The following is a 20,640-nucleotide window of genomic DNA, read 5'->3' as shown; positions in this document are numbered from 1 at the left end:
GTACATCCCTCCAGAAATGTGAGGTAAACTCGTACCTCGATCTGAAATAATAGACACGGGCACCCCGTGAAGGCGGACAATCTCACGAATGTAAATTTCAGCTAACCTCTCTGAAGAATAAGTAACTGCCACTGGAATGAAATGTGCTGACTTGGTCAACCTGTCCACATTGACCCAAACTGTGTCAAATGTTCTCTGAGTCCGTGGGGGCCCAACAACAAAATCCATAGTGATACGCTCTCACTTCCACTCAGGAATTTCTAACTTCTGAAGCAAACCACCAGGTCTCTGATGTTCGTACTTAACTTGCTGGCAATTCAGACACCGAGCTACATATGCAACTATATCCTTTTTCATTCTCCTTCACCAATAATGTTGCTGCAAATTTTGATACATTTTGGCGGTACCTGGATGAATAGAATACCTGGAACTGTGTGCTTTTTCAAGAATTAATTCACGAAGCCCATCCACATTAGGCACACAAATACGACCCTGAATTCGCAGAACCCCATCTTCCCCCACAACAACCTATTTGGCATCACCGTGCTGCACCGTGTCCTTAAGTACAAGTAAATGAGGATCATCATACTGCCTCTCTCTGATGCACTCATATAAAGAAGACAAAGCGAATGTGCAAGCTAGAACCCGACTGGGTTGAGAAACATCTAACCTCACGAACTGATTAGCCAAAGTCTTAACATCTGCAGCTAATGGCCTCTCACCAACCGGAATATACGCAAGATTGCCCATACTCACAGCCTTTCTACTCAAAGCATCGGCCATCACATTGGCCTTTCCGGGGTGATACAAAATGGTGATATCATAGTCTTTCAACAACTCAAACCATCTTCTTTGCCTCAAATTAATATCCTTTTGTTTGAGCAGATACTGAAGGCTACGATGATCAATAAATACCTCACATGAGACGCCGTAGAGGTAATGCCTCCAAATCTTTAACGCATGAACAATGGCTGCCAATTCTAAGTCATGAATAGGATAATTCTTCTCGTGAAATTTCAACTGCCGCGATGCATATGAAATTACCTTGCCATCTTTCATTAATACTGCACCAAGCCAAATGTGAGATGCGTCACAATATACCGTATACGATCCTGAACTTGTGGGTAATACTAACACTGGCGCCGTAGTCAAAGCGGTCTTGAGCTTCTGAAAGCTCAACTCACACTCGTCTGACCATCTGAATGGGACACCTTTCTGGGTCAATCTGGTCTTAATAGTTGTTCTTAATCAATTACAGAATCGTCAATTAACTTCATGTTATCAAAAATCTCGTTTCAAACCTTCACAATACTAATAATGAGATGTGAGGCATGAAGACCTCATAATTATTTACCCGAATTAACGAGTCATATCTAACGCCACCTAGGCGGGCACCTACCTCGTAGGTTACAACTCAATATTACAACACGAATTTGGCAAGTATGCAGAGAAAATTTCATACAAACATTTCTCAAATAAGCCTAGTAGGCATGACTCCCTATTATTACTATAGTACAAATTTAATTTTCATAAGGGAGAATTTAAAAACAAGAATTTTTATCACTAGGATCTCGTCCTTATATAACTTCCACCGCAGCTCATATCCCGATTTAAACATATCAATTTATTTTAAAATACGAGGACCTCAGCTTCAGTTCTGAATCACAAGTAATATGCATATCTTGCCAATCGAAACTTTCCATTTTCTCCTTTTAAATAACTTTCGTTAAACAAAATCACAACACATAATGAACCCCACACCGGTAGGGCATATAATTCACAATTTGTAATTAATTATCTGTAAATACATCAAAACATACCGAAATAAGTACCAGAAAGGCACCTTTATCCTCACAGATCTTATTAGAGTCCATCATGGAATGATAGGTGTAGTTATCTCCATAAAACCTTCCAACAGAAGTAAAAACATAAGTATATTATAGAATTACGAAGCTCACTCATAAGTGGAGCACAATAGGAGGACTCGTCTTGATACTCAGAACCGAATCAAGTTAAGGAAATTATTCCTTTATTTTAAATCGAGGTCGTACCTAAAATGACACCATCTGATGTAACGACCTCCACCATACCATAAAACAAATATAACAACGGCTGGGTCTCCACCTCTAGGACGCCTTCTACCCGCATGTCCTCCACCCTTAACTGATCGTGTGGGTGGTGTAGTAACTGCAATGGGGCACATAGCCTGAGTGCTTTGATGAAATATGCCTCTCCCAAGTTTGGGATAATTTTTTTTCATGATGTGCCTAGTATCGCTGTATTCATAACAACCCCTTTGCGGGTTTGGCTACTCATATTGAGTCTGTGCCAGATAACTGGAATAACCATTGTAGGAAACTCATGTTGGTGGTGCATTAAAAGAACTTACTGGAGCACCTCGATTAATTCGATGTGCGAACTGGGCTCGCCAACTATCCGAGCCCCTGCCACAATGATTTATACTCGCAGCGTAGAATCCACGGAATCCCCCAGCACCTCGAGACGTCCTGGCCTCCTTAGTTTCCTTTTTCCTCACCCCGAACAGGTTCTAATATCTTGGCAACTTCTACCACTAGTGGAAATGAAGTATCAGCCTGTAGCTCCCGAGTCATACAAAATTTTACGATCATAATTGAGTCCTTTAATGAGTCTGTGGACTCGCTCTCTGGCTATTGGAAGCAAAGTAGGAATATGACGGGCTAACTTATGGAACCCGATGACATATTATGATACTGTCATGGTGACTTGACGTAACTATTTAAACCCTATGCGCCACGCATTACGGAGAGTCCGGGAAACAAACTCTTTCAAAAGCGTTCCGGGAACTGAGCCAAGTAGGCAGTTTTGCATTGGCTGGTCTACCCTCTTCATAGGCTTGCCACAGACACCTGTGGAGAATTATCTCTCCCAAGGCCAATTTCTTCTTTTGTTATGCTGACCCAACACTGTTGAGCTGACGCATTTCTTAACATGCTCTTCGAATCTTCTTTGGGGTAACCCTTACCCCCATTTATACACAACAATCACAAAAGTAGAGCTCCATACAGGCAAATCTTGGCACGAACCACATAGTCCAGAATCTCGTCAACCACTGTACTTCCTCCGAAGCACCCCCAAAATCTGCAACCATAACGTCCACGCTGAGTAGACCTTCTGTAAATTTAATGCTGTTTCTCTAACTCCTTTGGTACTAAAGTATAAGATTATTACGGAGGCGGACATACCGCAAGTCCTAACCTTATTCTCTACAAGATCTCAGGCCTTAAACACATGTAAATTTTGGGAGAACCTTTCAGTACCACATATATACATTTCATGCCAAAACTGATATAACACATGACTCGCAATCCATACATTGATAGTGGACTCCCCCACTCGGCGCGAAGTCATAGTTCACCACGTCTGATGGTCCACTGTCACACCCCTTTTTCTACCCGCAAAGTAATATTGTGTGGATTAAAGGGTTTTTCCAATTAAAGTGACAAAATTGAGTAGAGATTATTTTATTTACAGAGTCGCCACTTGGAATTGATTTTGTTGGTGTTCCAAGTCACCTTTTATTTGAATCCCTAATCAAAGGAAGATTTGACTCTATTATTATTGGTCTGCGAAAATAAAGTCCGGGTAAGGAATTCTATTAACCGGGGAGAAGGTGTAAGGCATTCCCCGAATCCTGTGGTTCTAGCACGGTCGCTTTTATTGACTAAAATTTGGCTTGAATTATTTTTGGATAAAGTGTGTATTATTTGCCTTAAGTTACTATTGTCTAGTGCTGCTTAATAATTAATAATTTTGGCCTAGGAGCGTGCAAGCACACAAAGTCCTTATTTGATTATATGTATTAAAACAAAGAACGTGTCGGTACACATGGTTTAAATACAATTAATATTGAAAAGTCAAGGAGCGGGAATGCACACATGACTACTTTATTTAAAACAAAATCGACCAAGGACCGTGTATGAACACATGGTCTACATCTCAAACGTGCCTAAAATTGCCTATCGCTTAAATTAATTAAAAAGCGCTTCTTTTTTATTTATTACTTGTTCGACTGGAAAAAAAATATTATTATTAAAATCAATTTTCACTAATGCAAGACATTAAACCCGGGTAGGTTTATGTTAAGCTTTCATTGTATTGAGCCACTTATTTTATTTAACTAAAGACAATTTATTGGTTTTAAAGAAAATGCCCATCTTGCTTTCTATTGTCATTGGGCCTACAAATTTTAGCTTATTTGGACCATGTTACTTAAGAGCCTCGATGACCAAGACAACACAAAATAACAAGTATTCTTCTAAGCCCAAATTGCTTCTTACATTGATGTCCAAACTAAAAATTATTTTTTTTTCATAAAAAAAACTTACATGCTAATTATTATATTTTATCTTCTTAACCAACTATTTCTTAAGGACTAACATAATATTTCTACTCATCTACACCAATCATGGCACTAATCAAACTACACTCATTAACAACATAAAAACCACGACTAAATATAAAAACTACAAAAAACGGTAATACTTCAATGCTAAAGAGAAGAACTATATTAAGTATAACATTATGTTGACTATAATTCAAAGCATCAAAATATTTGAAGCTAGAAATCTTTCTTAGATAATTATACATGAACCATGAAAGTAACTCACGGAAAAGAGCCCAAACTAAACAAATACGGTTAAAAGTGGGGTCTTTATCTTTTCCTTAAACTAAGTAATCTTAACAGAATGCAATTTCAATCACATGTATAAAGAAGAAAACGATAATTTAACTAATTTTTAACAGATTTACATGATGATAACACTAATATAACATTCATCTTGAAACAAAATCAGATCTAATATGTTCCATCAACCAAACCGGGATCAAATCCTTCTTATTATCATCAAGAATCTGCAATATAAGAATTTGAAAGTTACCTGGTTTGTGGAATAATAAAATACAGCAGTGCAGCAACAAAAAACTCAGCAGCAAATATAGTAGAAACAGCAGCAACTCAAGTGTTAAGACAACCCAGAAAACTCAACAAAGATGCTTGAAACTGGTAGCTATCAACTTCACAAATTGCCTAAGGGATCTTTTTATTTTTCTCGAGGTTTTTGCACTCAAATAATCCTCACAAAACACTGAAATTTCAGCTTGTTATATGTATTAAGCTGCTGATTTTTCTCAAAGATATATGTCTTTTTGCAACTCTCCAAGATGTGTCTCAGTATAAGATAGAGTGTCCCCCTTTTCAGTGAGTAAGGATCTCTGCATTCTAAGTGTAAGACAGTCCCTTTTATAGGAGAAAAGCAGCCCTTTCAATAGGCAAATAAAGTTAGATTTTTGGACAGATTTTGGTTCACCAAAAATCTGTCCAAAAGACTGACTTTGTGTGCTAAACACTGTTCAAGGTCTGTCCCAAAGGTGAAAGGACAACCTGAAAATCTGCTGTGTCAGAAGCAAGGAGAAAAAATGTCCTTTCAGCCACCCTACTAGTAAAAGTAAGCTACTATTACCCTATTTTGTGATAAAATAAACTAAACTTCAGATTTTAACCATCAACAACAAACTACTTGCTCAACACAAATCAAACTTGGACAACTATGAACTGACAAAGCATAGACGAGACTAAAAACGTAATTGAACTAAGTATTAAAACCAACTTGATGGGAATGAATTGGATTTGTGCAAACTAATTACTAAACAAACAACTAAATTCACAAACTAATGCTCAAAACAGAACGAGCATCGTTAATAATTGAACAACGACTAACAACAACTAAATAATCGACTAACTAAGTGAACGATTTAACTAATACACTAAAGATCATGTTTAAATCAATAACGAATCTAACAAACCACTAAACTAAATAGAGATAGCTAATTAAATAAACCTAACTTGAAACTCTAATTAACAAGAAATAACCAAAACAGAAAAAATAAATAAATTAAAAAAATCAGAAACTAATCTACTAAATTAAAATAAATCAGAAATTAATTAAAAAGATGACGATTATACCTAATAAGTATGCTTGAAGCCGTTCGAGCCACGAGAAGACGCCGGAGATGCTAAAAGGCGACTACCCGACTCCGAAACGCATGTTTCTTTCGGGTAGATGCTAGAAGGAAATGCGTTTCAGCATCTCGCCAAAAGAAACGAGTGTCTTTGAGTCGAAAAATAGCTAAAATGGGGGTTCGGGGTATTTTGGCGGTGGTGAGGCGGTGGAGCCGTGGCGGCGGCGAGGAGCGGGCCAGCGACGACGGGGATTTTGGGGGTGAAATGGGTAGGAAAAGATAGGTCTCGTGGAGCTCTATCCATACATGTATGTGTTGTAGGGTGGTGTTGGCCGGAGCTTCAAGAATTTGGACAAAAAAGTGGCGGCTAAAGTTTCTTAGATCTAAAATTCAAGGAGTTTGAGGGTTTTTTGAAGTAATTAGTTTGGAGATATGGGAAGAGGAGGTTGTGGAGATTATATGGTGTTAATTTGGAGGTGTTTGGAGGTGGTTCGCCGCCGGTGGGTGATTTTCGGAGGCGGCGGCGGTGGAGAGAAGAGAGAGAAGAGAGAGAAAAGAGAGAGAGAGAAGAGAGAAAAGAGAGAGAGAGAAGAGAGAAAGAGTTATGGGTGAAATGAGGGAATTTTTCAGATTTTTGAGGCTTTAAATACCTCTTGAGAGATCAAATATGGACCATTAGATCAATAGGTGATCAATGGGTGAGATTTGATCTTGGGTCACTTAATGAAACGACGTAGTTTTGAGGCAAAACTACGTCGTTCCGGACCCTTTCAAAGGCAGCCCCTTATCTTGCACTTTTGGCCACTTTCACTTTCAAATTTGGCCCAATTTCTTTCTTAATCCTACTTATTAAACTAAATTTACACAAACAAATAAATTAATTAAGTAACTTATTCAAATGATCAATTAACTAGATTAATTCACCAATTGAATAGTTAGTTAATTCCTAAAATACACAAATAAAGAAAGGACTAATTTTTGGTATTTTCATGATACGAAATATGCAATCAAAGACACAAATATTGGGAAATATAATTAAAGCAACAAAATACTAATGACTTTAGGAAGTGTTAAAATAGTACAAAAATTAGGTATTCACAGCTGCCCCTCTTTGCTCGAGAACATGAAGAGTTTTCGTGCAAAGAAAAGTGAATGGCATGGCTAATTTTTGCTCACATATTACTCCAATGAAAGCATTTTTTTTAAAAAATGGTGACCGAACCCTGCTTCCGAGGTAGCCTACATATCCTTATTTAGAGGAATCAGGTCAGTGTAGTTCTGGGAAAATTTGGTAGCTGGGACTACCAGACACTAGATTTAAGACTGTTGTTGCTGCTGTTGTTGCTGTTACTGTTACTTGCTGCTTGCATCAAAAGGAAAAGAGAAAGAACTACATATGTCTGGAAACTAAGAGTTACAAAATTCCTAATCTATGTGTCTTGTGGAGTCAAATCTTGATTCTTGACCTGCTCGCTTGTATTGACCTTAGATTGGATCTTGATGCTCTTTGAGGAAAGGATCATGGCTCATTCTTGATTGCTTGCTTTCCGGATCAGAGTTCGGGAAAATGAAACTCGAGAAGCTAGGCTGCTGACACATTATCCAAGCTAACTCCAACTATCTTGTGACCGAAAAACTTCTTTATTATGATGAGAAAGCTGAAACTGCAAGCTTTAATCGTCACAACATGTGCTCTACGACAGGGCCTGCAAAGCCATCAAAGACAAACAAAATGAACAAAATTTTCTGCCCCAGTTTGGCACTGAGAAAATTTTGCGAGTTATTGGGTAAAACTGCAGGTCAGCTTATTTTATTTGAAAGATCCAAAAATGAAACTAAAGGCTCCGAAAAGGATGTTCTTATCTTAGGTATAAAATTGATATAACTTGGACTTAGGAGGTGCGTGTCCCATGGGTATCATTGGAATGGCTATGAGATTGAAGGACTCGAACTAGGAATTGCATCTCCTTGGAATAATGACTCATATTAGGGAGTGCATCTCCTATTAAAATGAATATGGTTGACTCAAGCTAGGAAGTATGTCTCCTACGAGTGAGGTTGATAGACTCGAACTAGGAAGTGCGTCTCCTAGGATTAATGGTTCATATTAGGAAGTGTGTCTCCTATTAGAATGACTCAAGCTAGGAAGTGCGTCTCCTACGAGTGAGGTTGAAAGACTTGGAGGTAATGTAACCAGGGGTTGGCGCCCTGTATCACTGATAAAGAATGTAACTAGGGGTTGGCGCCCTGTATCACTAAGAAAGAATATAACCAGGAGTTGGCGCCCTATATCAATAAGGGGGAATATAGTCAAGGGTTGGCGCCCAAACTAGGAAGTGCGTCTCCTACGAGTGAGGTTGAAAGACTTGGAGGGAATGTAACCAGGGGTTGGCGCCATGTATCACTGAGAATGAATGTAACTAGGGGTTGGAGCCCTGTATCACTAATAAAGAATATAACCAGGGGTTGGCGCCCTGTATCACTAAGGGGAATATAATCAAGGGTTGGCGCCCAAACTAGGAAGTGCGTCTCCTACGAGTGAGGTTGAAAGACTTGGAGGGAATGTAACCAGGGGTTGGCGCCCTGTGTCACTGAGAATGAATGTAACCAGGGGTTGGCGCCCTGTATCACTAACAAAGAATATAACTAGGGGTTGGCGCCCTGTATCACTAAGGGGGAATATAATCAAGGGTTGGCGCCTAAACTAGGAAGTGCGTCTCCTACGAGTGAGGTTAAAAGACTTGGATGGAATGTAACCAGGGGTTGGCGCCTTGTATCACTGAGAACGAATGTAACCAGGGGTTGGCTCCCTGTATCACTAACAAAGAATGTAACCAGGGGTTGGCGCCCTGTATCACTAAAGGGGAATATAATCAAGGTTTGGCGCCCAAACTAGGAAGTGCGTCTCCTACGAGTGAGGTTGAAAGACTTAGAGGGAATGTAACCAGGGGTTGGCGCCCTGTGTCACTGAGAATGAATGTAACCAGGGGTTGGTGCCCTGTATCACTAACAAAGAATGTAACCAGGGGTTGGCGCCCTGTATCACTAACAAAGAATATAACCAGGGGTTGGCACCCTGTATCACTAAGGAGGAATATAGTCAAGGGTTGGCACCATGTATCAGTGAGAAAGAATGTAACCAGGGGTTGGCACCCTGTATTACTAAGAGAGAATATAGCTAGGGATTGGCACCCTTTATCGCTGAGAGGGAATGTAACCAGGGGTTGGTACCCTGTGTTACTGAAAGAAGTGTAACCAGGGGTTGGCACCATGTATTACTGAGAAGAAATGTAACCGGGGGTTGGTACCCTGTATTACCGAAAGGAAACGTAACCAGGGGTTGGTACCCTATATTATTGAAATGAGTGTAACCAGGGGTTGGCACCCAGTATTACTGAGAAGGAATGTAACCAGGGTTGGTACCCTGTATTACCGAAAGGAAATGTAACCAGGGGTTGGTACGTTGTATTATTGAAATGAGTGTAACTAGGGGTTGGCACCCGGTATTACCGAAAGGAATGTAACCAGGGGTTGGCACCCTGTATTACTGAACGGAGCGTAACCAGGGGTTGAAAGGGTTCTACCTAGGTTAAACTACGAAAAGAAAACCTGGGCGAAGAGTAGTTCTACCCAGAAACATGAGCCGGTACCCCCTAGGTGAAAAGGTTCTACATGCGTTAAACTACGAAAAACAAGCCTGGGCGAAGAGTACTTCTACCCGGAACTATGAGCTGGATCCCCCTAGGCAAAAAGGTTCTACCTCGGTTAAGCTACGAAAAGCAACCTGAGCGAAGAGTACTTCTACCCGAAACTATGAGCTGGATCCCCCTAGGCGAAAAGGTTCTACCTTGGTTAAGCTACGAAAAACAAGCCTAGGCGAAGAGTACTTCTACCCAGAACTATGAGCTGGATCCCCCTAGGTAAAAAGGTTCTACCTGGGTTAAGCTACGAAAAACAAGCCTGGGCGAAGAGTACTTCTACCTGGAACTATGAGCTGGATCCCCCTAGGCGAAAAGGTTCTACTCGGGTTAAGCTACGAAAAACAAGCATGGGCGAAGAGTACTTCTACCCGGAACTATGAGCTGGATCCCCCTAGGCGAAAAGGTTCTACCCGGGTTAAGCTACGTAAAACACCCTAAGCGAAAAGTACTTCTACCCGAAACTATAAGTTGGATACCCCTAGGTGAAAAGGTTCTACCTAGGTTAAGCTACGTAAAACAACCTGGGCGAAGAGTACTTCTACCCGGAACTATGAGCTGGATCCCCCTAGGCAAAAAAGGTTCTACCTGGGTTAAGCTACTGTAAAACATATGAGCGAAAAGTACTTCTACCCAGAACTAGGAGCTAAAACCCCCTAGGCGAGAAGGTTCTACCTGGTTTAAGCTATGAAAATGGGAGGTGTGGACAGTAATGATGCATGCTACGAATAAAGGAAAGTGGAGATTTTGCGGAAACTTACCTTTGGTGACATTTGCCCTTTGAGAATCTCCATTCTGCACTGCTTTGATCCTGCTTCAAACAAAGAAAAATTTGTGAGTTTTTAAAGTGGTGGTCGGTTTGTGGCCTTGATGCCCTTAGTAGTTTGAATTCACCCCTCCGCTGTCAAAGAACTGATTTTGTCAGTGTGATACCGAAGTTCCCGAATACTTTGTATCACTTTCTAGAGACATTGTCTTTCTGACATTGCCCCTGGCTGTTTCATACCCGGATGTCCATGGTACCGCTAATCCTTGTCCCTAAGGCAAGGCAATTTTCCTTTAAAATCAAACTTAGTTGTCTTTCAACTAGAACCAATTTCTGACTATAGTGCTTATCAACTTTTCCCATGAAGCAAGTCTTGCTTAGGTGACCTTTTCAGTTTCTTTGAGACACTTTGTCTGCCTTATCAAAAGAGATCACATATGGATTCCTGCCTTCGTCAATGCCGTATATGCTCCAAATTATGCTCGGTATTACGGGGAAACTGTGGCCAATTTTGCAACCATTTTTTTTGCTTTGCTTTTGATGCAAGATTAGACCGAAAGGGAATTTATGGAAAAGAGTAGAAGAGCAATTGGAAATGAAAAGGAATTGTGTCTAAATAAAAGGTGTCCCTTTTTGGGGAGAGAAATAAGGAGACTTATCTGGAGATATGTGCCGACTTCAATAAATCATGACATGCATTTTGGACTGGACGCCTGATCTGTCTGAGCTGTCTAATTCTCAAAATACATCGCAAATGTTCATCTTGAAACTGTCTTAGTTGTGCTCATGTCGGAGCATCGAAGACCCTCATTCGGCTAGTAGCGCCCTTTGCAGGTTTTCGCTAACTGACCTCTCTCATTTCTCTAATCACTGGCGCCTTACAGTGCCCATACGGGTTTTCACCAATAAGACTTTCTCATTTCTTCTTCTTCTTTTTTTTTTTACTAAGATACGACATGCGGAAGGTTGGCCAATGCCCCTGGCATGGGGACTTCAAGTATTCTCAGAGATCGATCAGAAGTTCTTAACAGGAAAAGGCAAAAGGAACCTTGAACTGAATTACAACTTTTGGAATTGTTTTTACAGGAAAAATCGTAAGATAAAAACAAACTTCTGCCCCAGTTTTGGAGTATTGGGAATATGGATTTTTGTTGCGATGGGACTAAACCTAGGGTAAGGTTGCCTACGTATCCTTTCGAAATCAGGTCGGACGTAATTCAATGACTCAGAAAATTTATTGTTTGACTTTTTTTTTTTGGGTAAGTACACATGTTCCAAAAGGTGGAAAACAAGGAATAAGAAAAATACAGCTTAAAAGGGGTAACAAAAGGGTGACACTTGCATGGAATAGCGAGCAATGGTAGCCTTCGTCATCTCGATCTAAGAAAATCATGCGTGAAAGTTCCACAGTGGGTATATATCAGAGATAATATCTTTTGACTGCATCTACATTAATAGTCATGTCTGGTACTCGTCCTTCTTCATCTACCAAGTGCAAGGCCCCTTTTGGTAACACTTTCTTGATGATGTAGGGTCCTTTCCAGTTTGGGGCGAACTTTCCTTTAGCTTCTACTTGGTGTGGAAGAACGCGTTTCAAAATGAGTTGGCCTACCTCGAAGTGCCTTGGACGCACTTTCTTGTTGTAAGCGCGTGCCATTCTTTGCTGGTATGTCTGGCCAAAGCACACTGCTGCTAGCCGTTTTTCATCAATCAACATTAATTGTTCTAATCAGTTCTTTACCCATTCTGCATCTTCAATCTCCGACTCCACAATGATCCGAAGAGAGGGAATTTCGACTTCAGCCGGTATTACAGCTTCCGTCCCATATACCAACAGATAAGGAGTTGCACAAACAGATGTGCGAGCAGTCGTGCGGTATCCCAGAAGAGAAAAAGGCAACTTTTCATGCCATTGTCTCGAACCTTGGATCATTTTCCTAAGAATCTTCTTGATGTTCTTGTTCGCCGCTTCAACGGCTCCATTGGCTTTTGGCCGGTAAGGGGTAGAATGGCGATGCATAATTTTAAATTGCTCGCATACCTCCTTCATCAAATGACTATTGAGATTGGCTGCATTATCAGTGATAATGGTATTTGGGATACCAAAGCGGCAGATGATGTTGGAATGAACAAAGTCTACCACTGCTTTCTTGGTGACTGCTTTGAAAGTGACGGCCTCCACCCACTTGGTGAAGTAATCAATTGCAACCAAAATGAATCTATGCCCATTAGAAGCCTTTGGCTCAATTGGCCCAATAACATCCATTCCCCAAGCAACGAAAGGACAAGGAGAGGACATGAGATGCAACTCCGAAGGTGGCGAGTGAATCAGGTCACCATGAATCTGGCATTGGTGACACTTGTGAACAAAACTGAAGCAATCTCGCTCCATTGTAAGCCAATAATACCCTGCCCGCAGAATCTTCTTCGCCAAAACATATCCATTCATGTGAGGTCCGCATACCCCCGAATGCACTTCATTCATGATCCGCTCAGCTTCTGTGGCATCTACGCATCTCAACAAGTTCAAATCTGGGGTCCTTTTGTACAAAATTTCCCCATTCAGGAAGAAACCGTTAGCGAGCCGCCTTATAGTTCTTTTTTGATCTCCCTTGGCTTGCTCTGGGTATTCTCTCATTTTCAGGAATCATTTTATGTCATGATACCATGGTTCACCATCTGGTTCTGTCTCAATTGTATTGCAGTAACCGTGGTGATTCCGAACTTGGATTTCTAGTGGATCGATATGGGTGTTTCCCGGATAAGGGAGCATCGAGGCTAAAGTAGCCAAAGCATCGGCTAGCTCGTTGTGAAACCTGGGAATGTACCTGAACTCGATGGTTTTGAATCTTTTGCTCAAATCTTGTACACATTGTCTGTATGGAATAAGCTTGATGTCTCGAGTCTCCCATTCGCCTTGGGCTTGCCGGATAAGCAAGTCAGAATCTCCCATAACCAATAGTTCATGCACATCCAGATCGAGGGCCATTTTCAAACCCATGATACAGGCTTCGTATTCTGCCGTATTATTGGTACAGAAGAATTGAAGTTGGGCTATTGCAGGGTAATACTGTCCAATAGGTGAGATGAGGATTTCCCCGATCCCAACTCCTTTGATATTGACAGCTCCATCAAAATACATTTTCCATAGGGGGTTGTCGTCTGGAACTACTTCCTCTATTGAGTTGACCTCTTCATCTGGGAAGTATGTGGTAAGTGGCTTGTACTCATCATCAACTGGATTCTCTGCCAAATGATCGGCCAAAGCCTGTGCTTTCATTGCGGTGCGAGTGACATAGACGATGTCGAACTCTGTGAGCAGGATTTGCCATTTTGCGAGCCTGCCGGTGGGTATTGGCTTTTGGAAGATATACTTCAGAGGATCCATTCTGGATATGAGGTAAGTAGTATAGGCCAAAAGATAATGTCTCAACTTCTGAGCGACCCAAGTCAAGGCACAACATGTCCTTTCTAAAAGGGTGTACTTAACCTCATAATTGGTGAACTTCTTGCTCAAATAATATATTGCTTGTTCCTTTTTGTCTGTTGCATCATGTTGCCCTAGAACGCATCCAAAGGAATTATCCATCACCGATAGATATAAAAACAAAGGCCTACCAAGTTCAGGTGGGACCAGTACAGGGGGTTTTGATAGATAATCTTTGATCCTGTCAAAAGCATTTTGGCAATCGTCTGTCCACTTGATTGCATCATCCTTTTTCAGCAACTTAAAGATGGGCTCGCACGTGGTTGTTAGCTGAGCAATGAACCTACTGATGTAGTTCAACCTTCCGAGCAAACTCATGACCTCCTTTTTGTTCTTCGGGGGTGGCAGATCTCGAATGGACTTTATCTTAGATGGATCCAATTCGATGCCTCTCCGACTGACTATAAAACCAAGGAGTTTCCCAGATGGAACCCCAAATGCATATTTGGCTGGATTGAGCTTAAGGTCATACCTTCGAAGCCGTTCGAAGAACTTTTTCAAATCATTCACGTGATCAACCTGTGTCTTTGATTTTATGATGACATCATCGACATATACTTCAATCTCTTTGTGCATCATGTCGTAAAAAATGGTGGTCATGGCCCTCATGTAAGTTTCCCCTGCATTCTTTAAACCGAATGGCATGACCCTGTAACAATAAGTACCCCACGGAGTGGTGAAAGCGGTTTTTTCTGCATCACCCCCATCCATTAGAATTTGGTGGTACCCAGCATAGCAATCCACGAACGATTGTATCTCATGCTTTGCACAATTATCTACAAGAATATGGATGTTCTGCAAAGGAAAATTATCCTTCGGACTTGCTTTGTTCAGGTCTCTGTAGTCAACACGGACTCTAGTTTTTCCATCTTTCTTTGGCACGGGCACAACATTTGCCACCCAGGTGGTGTATCGTACGGCTCTTACAACATTGGCGCTCAATTACTTCATTATTTCCTCTTTGATTTTATCACTCATGTCCGTTTTAAATTTACGTTGCTTCTGTTGGACTGGTGGAAAATCAGGATACGTAGAAAGCTTATGAACAACTAAATCGGCGCTTAAACCCGGCATATCATCATAAGACCAAGCAAACACATCTCTATACTCAAATAAAAGTTGAATCAAGGCATCTCTGGTTTTTTGTTCAGTGTGAATGCTTATCTTTGTTTCTCTGACTTCTTCATGACCTTCGATATTAATTGGCTCAGTTTCATTGAGGTTGGGCCTAGGCTTGTTTTCAAATTGTTCCAACTCTCTTTTTATTTCATCAAAAACCTTATCTTCATCATATTCGACCTCTTGATGCATTATTTCGAAATTAGATAGCTTTTTGAGATCTGGACGTGAATTACGCATGCATGTCATGTTATTAAAGCCGGCATTAACAAAACTGAAATGAAAATAAAATGGCAGGAATTAGGAAAAGGAAAAGATACAAAATTTAATACAAAAATAAACTGCATTTCATTGAATTTGAAAGGATATAAGGGTTAACGTCAAAATAAAACAATCATACTAAGATATTTGGATTACAAACCTGAAAGTAACCCAAAGTACAAAAGAAAGAAGTTGCAAGAGTCAACTACCAAGACTCCTTCCTTGTGGGGAGAGGAGTTGCTTCCCAGTTATTGAGCATGGTTTCTGGGCCAATTAGTTGCATATCGGCACGACTAGTGCCTTCACCAGCCTGGATCATATTCATTTCAGAAAACATCTGCCTGAGGCCATGGAAAATTTCATCAATGTTTGCATGCGCCGAGGAATTTTGACCATGTTTGAATCGTGGCTCGACAAAAGTGTAGAAAATGTGAGGGATAGGTTGCTACAAGACCCACCCATGCTTTTTGCGGTGCTTGGCTTTGTCTTCGTCTGCTTGTGTTGGCCTGAAGCCTAAACCAAAAGTACCCCTGTTACTGAACGGAGAAATGGGTTCTGAAATTCCTTGCAATGATGCCCCCAAACCTTTTCCTGGCTCATAACCTTGTCTCATCATAAGTGCAGCCACCATTACAGATGTGGCGGAGAGACGCGGATGTAGAATGGGTTTTCCTTCCTCAACATGGTCCACAACAACTACTTTGAAAGCCTGATAGACAATAGACTCGCATCCTTCCTTGGCCTTAATACATGGGATTAACGGGTCTTTATAAATGGATGACTCGTCTTCTCCGTGAACAATAATTTCTTTCATGTCGTGCTCGAATTTGAGCATCTGATGCAAGGTGGATGGCACAGCTCGGGCCATATGGATCCATGGCCTTCCAAGAAGAAAGTTATAAGAAGTTTCCATGTCCACTACTTGGAAGACAATTTCAAAATCAACAGGCCCAATCGTCATGGTGAGGTTGATCTCCTCAATGGTATCTCTCGCTGAGCCATCAAAAGCCCGGATGCGAACATTGCTGGGTCGGATCCTGTCTGTATTGATCTTCATGCTTTGCAAGGTAGAGAGAGGGCATACATCTACACTCGAGCCTCCATCAACCATGACTCGCTTCACATAATGCCCCTCACATTTGACAATCAGGTGCAAAGCCCTATTGTGACCGGCTCCCTCCTCAGGAAGTTCATCATCAGTAAAGGAAATTCTGTTAACCTCAAAAAATCTATTGGCCATCTTCTCTAACTGATTCACGGTGGTATTCTCTGAGACATGTGCCTCGTTCAGGATTTTGATTAGTACACGGGCATGCTCTCCTGAGTGTATAAGCAGAGATAACAGAGAGATTTGGGCAGGAGTCTTTCTCAGCTGGTCAATGATTGAGTAATCTTGAACTTTCATCTTTTTCAAAAACTCCTCCGCCTCTTCTTCAGTGAACGGGTTTCTTTATTGGCATTTGGCCTTCTCTGATTTGCTTAGCCTTACTCAACTCTTCTGGAGAGTAACACCTCCCTGATCGAGTCAAACCTCCAGTTTCCCCCACTTCTTCTATGATTTCCTTACCTTTGTAGGTTACTACGGTTTTGTTGTAGTTCCAAGGGATGGTTTTCGTATTTGTTACACGGGGTTGTGTGGCAGGCTTGATTATGATCGACTCTATTATACCCGTCGTACCGCCCTGATTCTCCTTTGTGATGGGGTGACCTCCAAGGACATATAACTTTGGGCTTGGAGCATTGGAGCGAACCTCCAACCTCGAGATTTTTGGAACAAATAAAGTTTCCCTCTCTGAGCTCTGGGCACCTTTCACAATCAACGGTGCATCTAGGCTTGGACTTACTTCCAGTTTGGTTCCCTCTTGAATTGTTACCACTGTCATTTCTGCTCGACCAACCGGCTTGTATACATGATCTCGTCCAATCATTCCCACAAAATGAACATCATTGTGTACTGGCAACGGGTTATTGGTCACATTAGGAGGGTCCTCGCCATTCGTGACTACAATCAATTTTTCAACAATGAGTCTTTCTAGGACTCTTTTTAGGGTCCAACAGTCATCAGTGCTATGCCTCGGAGCACCTGAATGGTATTCACATCTAGCATTTGCTTGAAATCCGTGCGAATCAGGATGCATATGGTGGGGAGCGATGGGTCCAATCACGCCCATCTACTTCAACTTCTGGAACAGACTAGAGTATGATTCAGCCAATGGAGTAAATTTTTCCACCGGCCTCTACTCTCGACCATAATCCTACCTAGGACGAGCATTGTAGGGTGCCCAAAAATTTTGCTGCTGAGGTCGGGGGAATCTTGGAGATTGTGCCCGTACCTGTTGATTGGGAGGACGAGCATATGATTGAGCATTAAACATTGTATATTGTGGCGGTCCCACGGAGTACTGAGGAATTGGCGGGGGATAGTAATGTTGAGGGTAGCTGGATTGCCCCTGCTGAACTTGCACATAAGGGTGCGATGCCCCTCTTTGAACTTCCCTAGATCCCGAAGTCATCATGGACCCTTCATCTCTCATCTTTCTATTTGCCAAACTTCCCGACCCATTTTGGATAGCTTGGGTGGTGGCTTTGAGAGCAGCTTGACTTACAATTCTGCCAGTCTTGAGGCCATTTTCAACCATTTCTCCTATTTTGATCGCTTCCGCAAAAGGTCTACCCATTGCGAACATCATGTTATGAAAGTAATCAGGCTCTTGGGCCTCCAGAAAAATAGTGATCAACTCGTGGTTATCCATGGGTGGCTTAACTCTAGCTGCTTGCTCCCTTCACTTGATTGCATACTCCCTAAAGCTTTCAGTCAGCTTTTTCTTCATATTGGACAGGGAATTGCGATCCGGCGCAATATCTATGTTATATTGAAATTGTTTGATGAAGGCTTGGGCTATGTCGTCCTAGACATGCCAGTGAGAGATATCTTGGTCAATGAACCATTCGGAGGCTACCCCCACAAGACTTTCCCCAAAATAAGCCATCAGTAATTCTTCTTTTCCACCTGCACCCCTCAGCTGGTTGCTGTACCTTTTCAAATGGGCGATAGGGTCGCCGTGTCCATCATACTTCTCGAATTTTGGGGTCTTCAACCCTGGTGGCAAATGGATGTGAGGGAACATGCATAGATCACTGAACGAAACACTTTTGTGACCCCCTAGTCCTTGTATGTTCTTTATGTTTTGTTCAAGACTTTTCATTTTCCTGGCCATCTCATCCGGCTCAACCGTCTTGATAAGCTTTTCATTTTCCACTGGTGACTCGTACTGAGGAGTCTGATTATATGGAGCCGAGACCCCGAAAGCCATATTTGGAGAGTAGTATTGGCCATCATAAGCATGAGATGGTGGCTCGTTGATTGGCCTCGTCACAGGAGGTGGAGGCGGGATTGTGTATGCCGGTGCGCCAGACACGACTGGAGGAGTGTTCCTGACCGGTGCGACTGGAGGTTGCACATTAGAGGTTCCAGGAGTAACGTGGAGGCTGTAGTTTGGCACATACCCTGGTGGTAGGATGTGGTCGCTCGTTGTATGGAGCGGTGGTTGAGTAGCCAGGGGTACGGTGGAAGTTCCCTCTGAGGGACCATGGGGTGGAGGATGACCAGACACCCAAGCTTGATATACATCAGACAATTGCTGTCTTAATTTTCTTATTTCCTCCGACTCTTGTTCAACTGATTGACCCTGGGGGTCGTCAGTGATCAGCTCGATCTCATCATCGTTGGCCATTACTACTGCTCCCTTAGATCTAGTGAAGTAATGGTGTGTTGTTAGTTTCACCACAAACCAACCACCTTAAGCTTACTACGTAAGACACAGCAAACGTGTTAGGGTTAAGTATTTTATAGATAAGAATCACACATAATTTGCCATGCTCCTATCATTGTCACTATTTCTAGCATGCTTTTGGAGGCTTCATGTTTCATTCCGGCTTATGAGGTTGCTTCTTATTGACGCTCTTTCTTTTTTTTTCTTTTTTTTTAACTCACGCCTCATTTTGATCCCTCATCTTAGAATCATTGAAAAATATTTTGATCGAACCTTTTTTGGGTTGCCTACGTATCATGTCGCCACATGAATCAGATCATTACGTAGTTCAAGGGGAAATAATAACAATTTTTTTTTAATATTATTATTATTATTGAAATTGACTCTAAAGACATAAGTATGACTGAAAATGCGATAAAAATAAAATTAAAAATGCGACAAATGAAAAATGAAACTACAAACTAATTGACTGCACTAAAACTTTAATCTTCAATGGTATTCTTGCTTAAACTGATATCATCAAAGGTCTGTATCCCTTGGCCTCCACTCTCCCCCTAAAATCTCGTATAAATTCTGAAACACTGCCGGCAACTGTGGAACAAGGGTACATGCTTGTTGACCAACTTTCTCATTGTTTAGATGACGATGATCGTTGTGAATATATGTTGCTTTCTCTGCCAATTGAAGTACTTGCTCTCTGGCTTGCCCCATATTCACGTGACAATTCTGCAACCATATCTGGGTAGTGTTGAGGGTGTTCCCCATTTGTGTCTTGTGTCCCTCGTATTCTTCAATACGGCGATTTAGCACAGCTCTCTCAATCATCCACTGACGCCGCTCTGCCTCAAAATCTGCATGTTGATGACCTCTCTTATGCCTTTTTATTTCTTCCAATTGTGCATGAAACTGACCCTTTGAGTGTATCCAATAGGCCCTTTCTCTTTCAAACTGCTCTCTCTGCTGATCAAACTCCAATTGTTATTGGTGCGCATCCTCTTCAACGATACTCAAGTCTTCTTGTAGCTTATGTATTTCAGCATTTTTATTTGCCTCAGCTCTTCTAACTAAACCAATAGTGCTTGACAGTTCTTCTTCTAAGCAGGCCGCCTCATTTTTTGCATCCTTTAGATATTTATCCATGACCCGTAAGGTAGATTGATAATCTTTCTCAATACTTAAATGAATCTGAGCGACTACGGCTTGTAGTTGAGCTTGTTGTTTGGATATGGTCATCCGGGCATGCTCCAATTCCTCTTTTAACCTTTCTATAGCTCTTTGATAATTTCTCCTCCTATTGGACCCTTCAGGCCCATCTCTAAGCGACGAAGGGTCATGAAACCAGGTAATATATTTAGGGATCACCTCTCCACGATCTCGGTCTTCTACCATATCATTCAACTCCGAGACTTTACTTGCATACCAAATTTTCATAATTTCTTCTTCGTCATGAGGTTGATCTTTACCAAAATCATAACAGAACTTGCTCATATCTCGTGTTGGTGGCACCTCCTGTAGTCGTGCAAATTGGTGCATTAC

Source organism: Nicotiana tomentosiformis, chromosome 4 (genome assembly GCF_000390325.3).
Source record: "Nicotiana tomentosiformis chromosome 4, ASM39032v3, whole genome shotgun sequence".
NCBI classification, from domain to species: domain Eukaryota; kingdom Viridiplantae; phylum Streptophyta; class Magnoliopsida; order Solanales; family Solanaceae; genus Nicotiana; species Nicotiana tomentosiformis.
Note: the sequence above shows the minus strand (reverse complement) of the source record.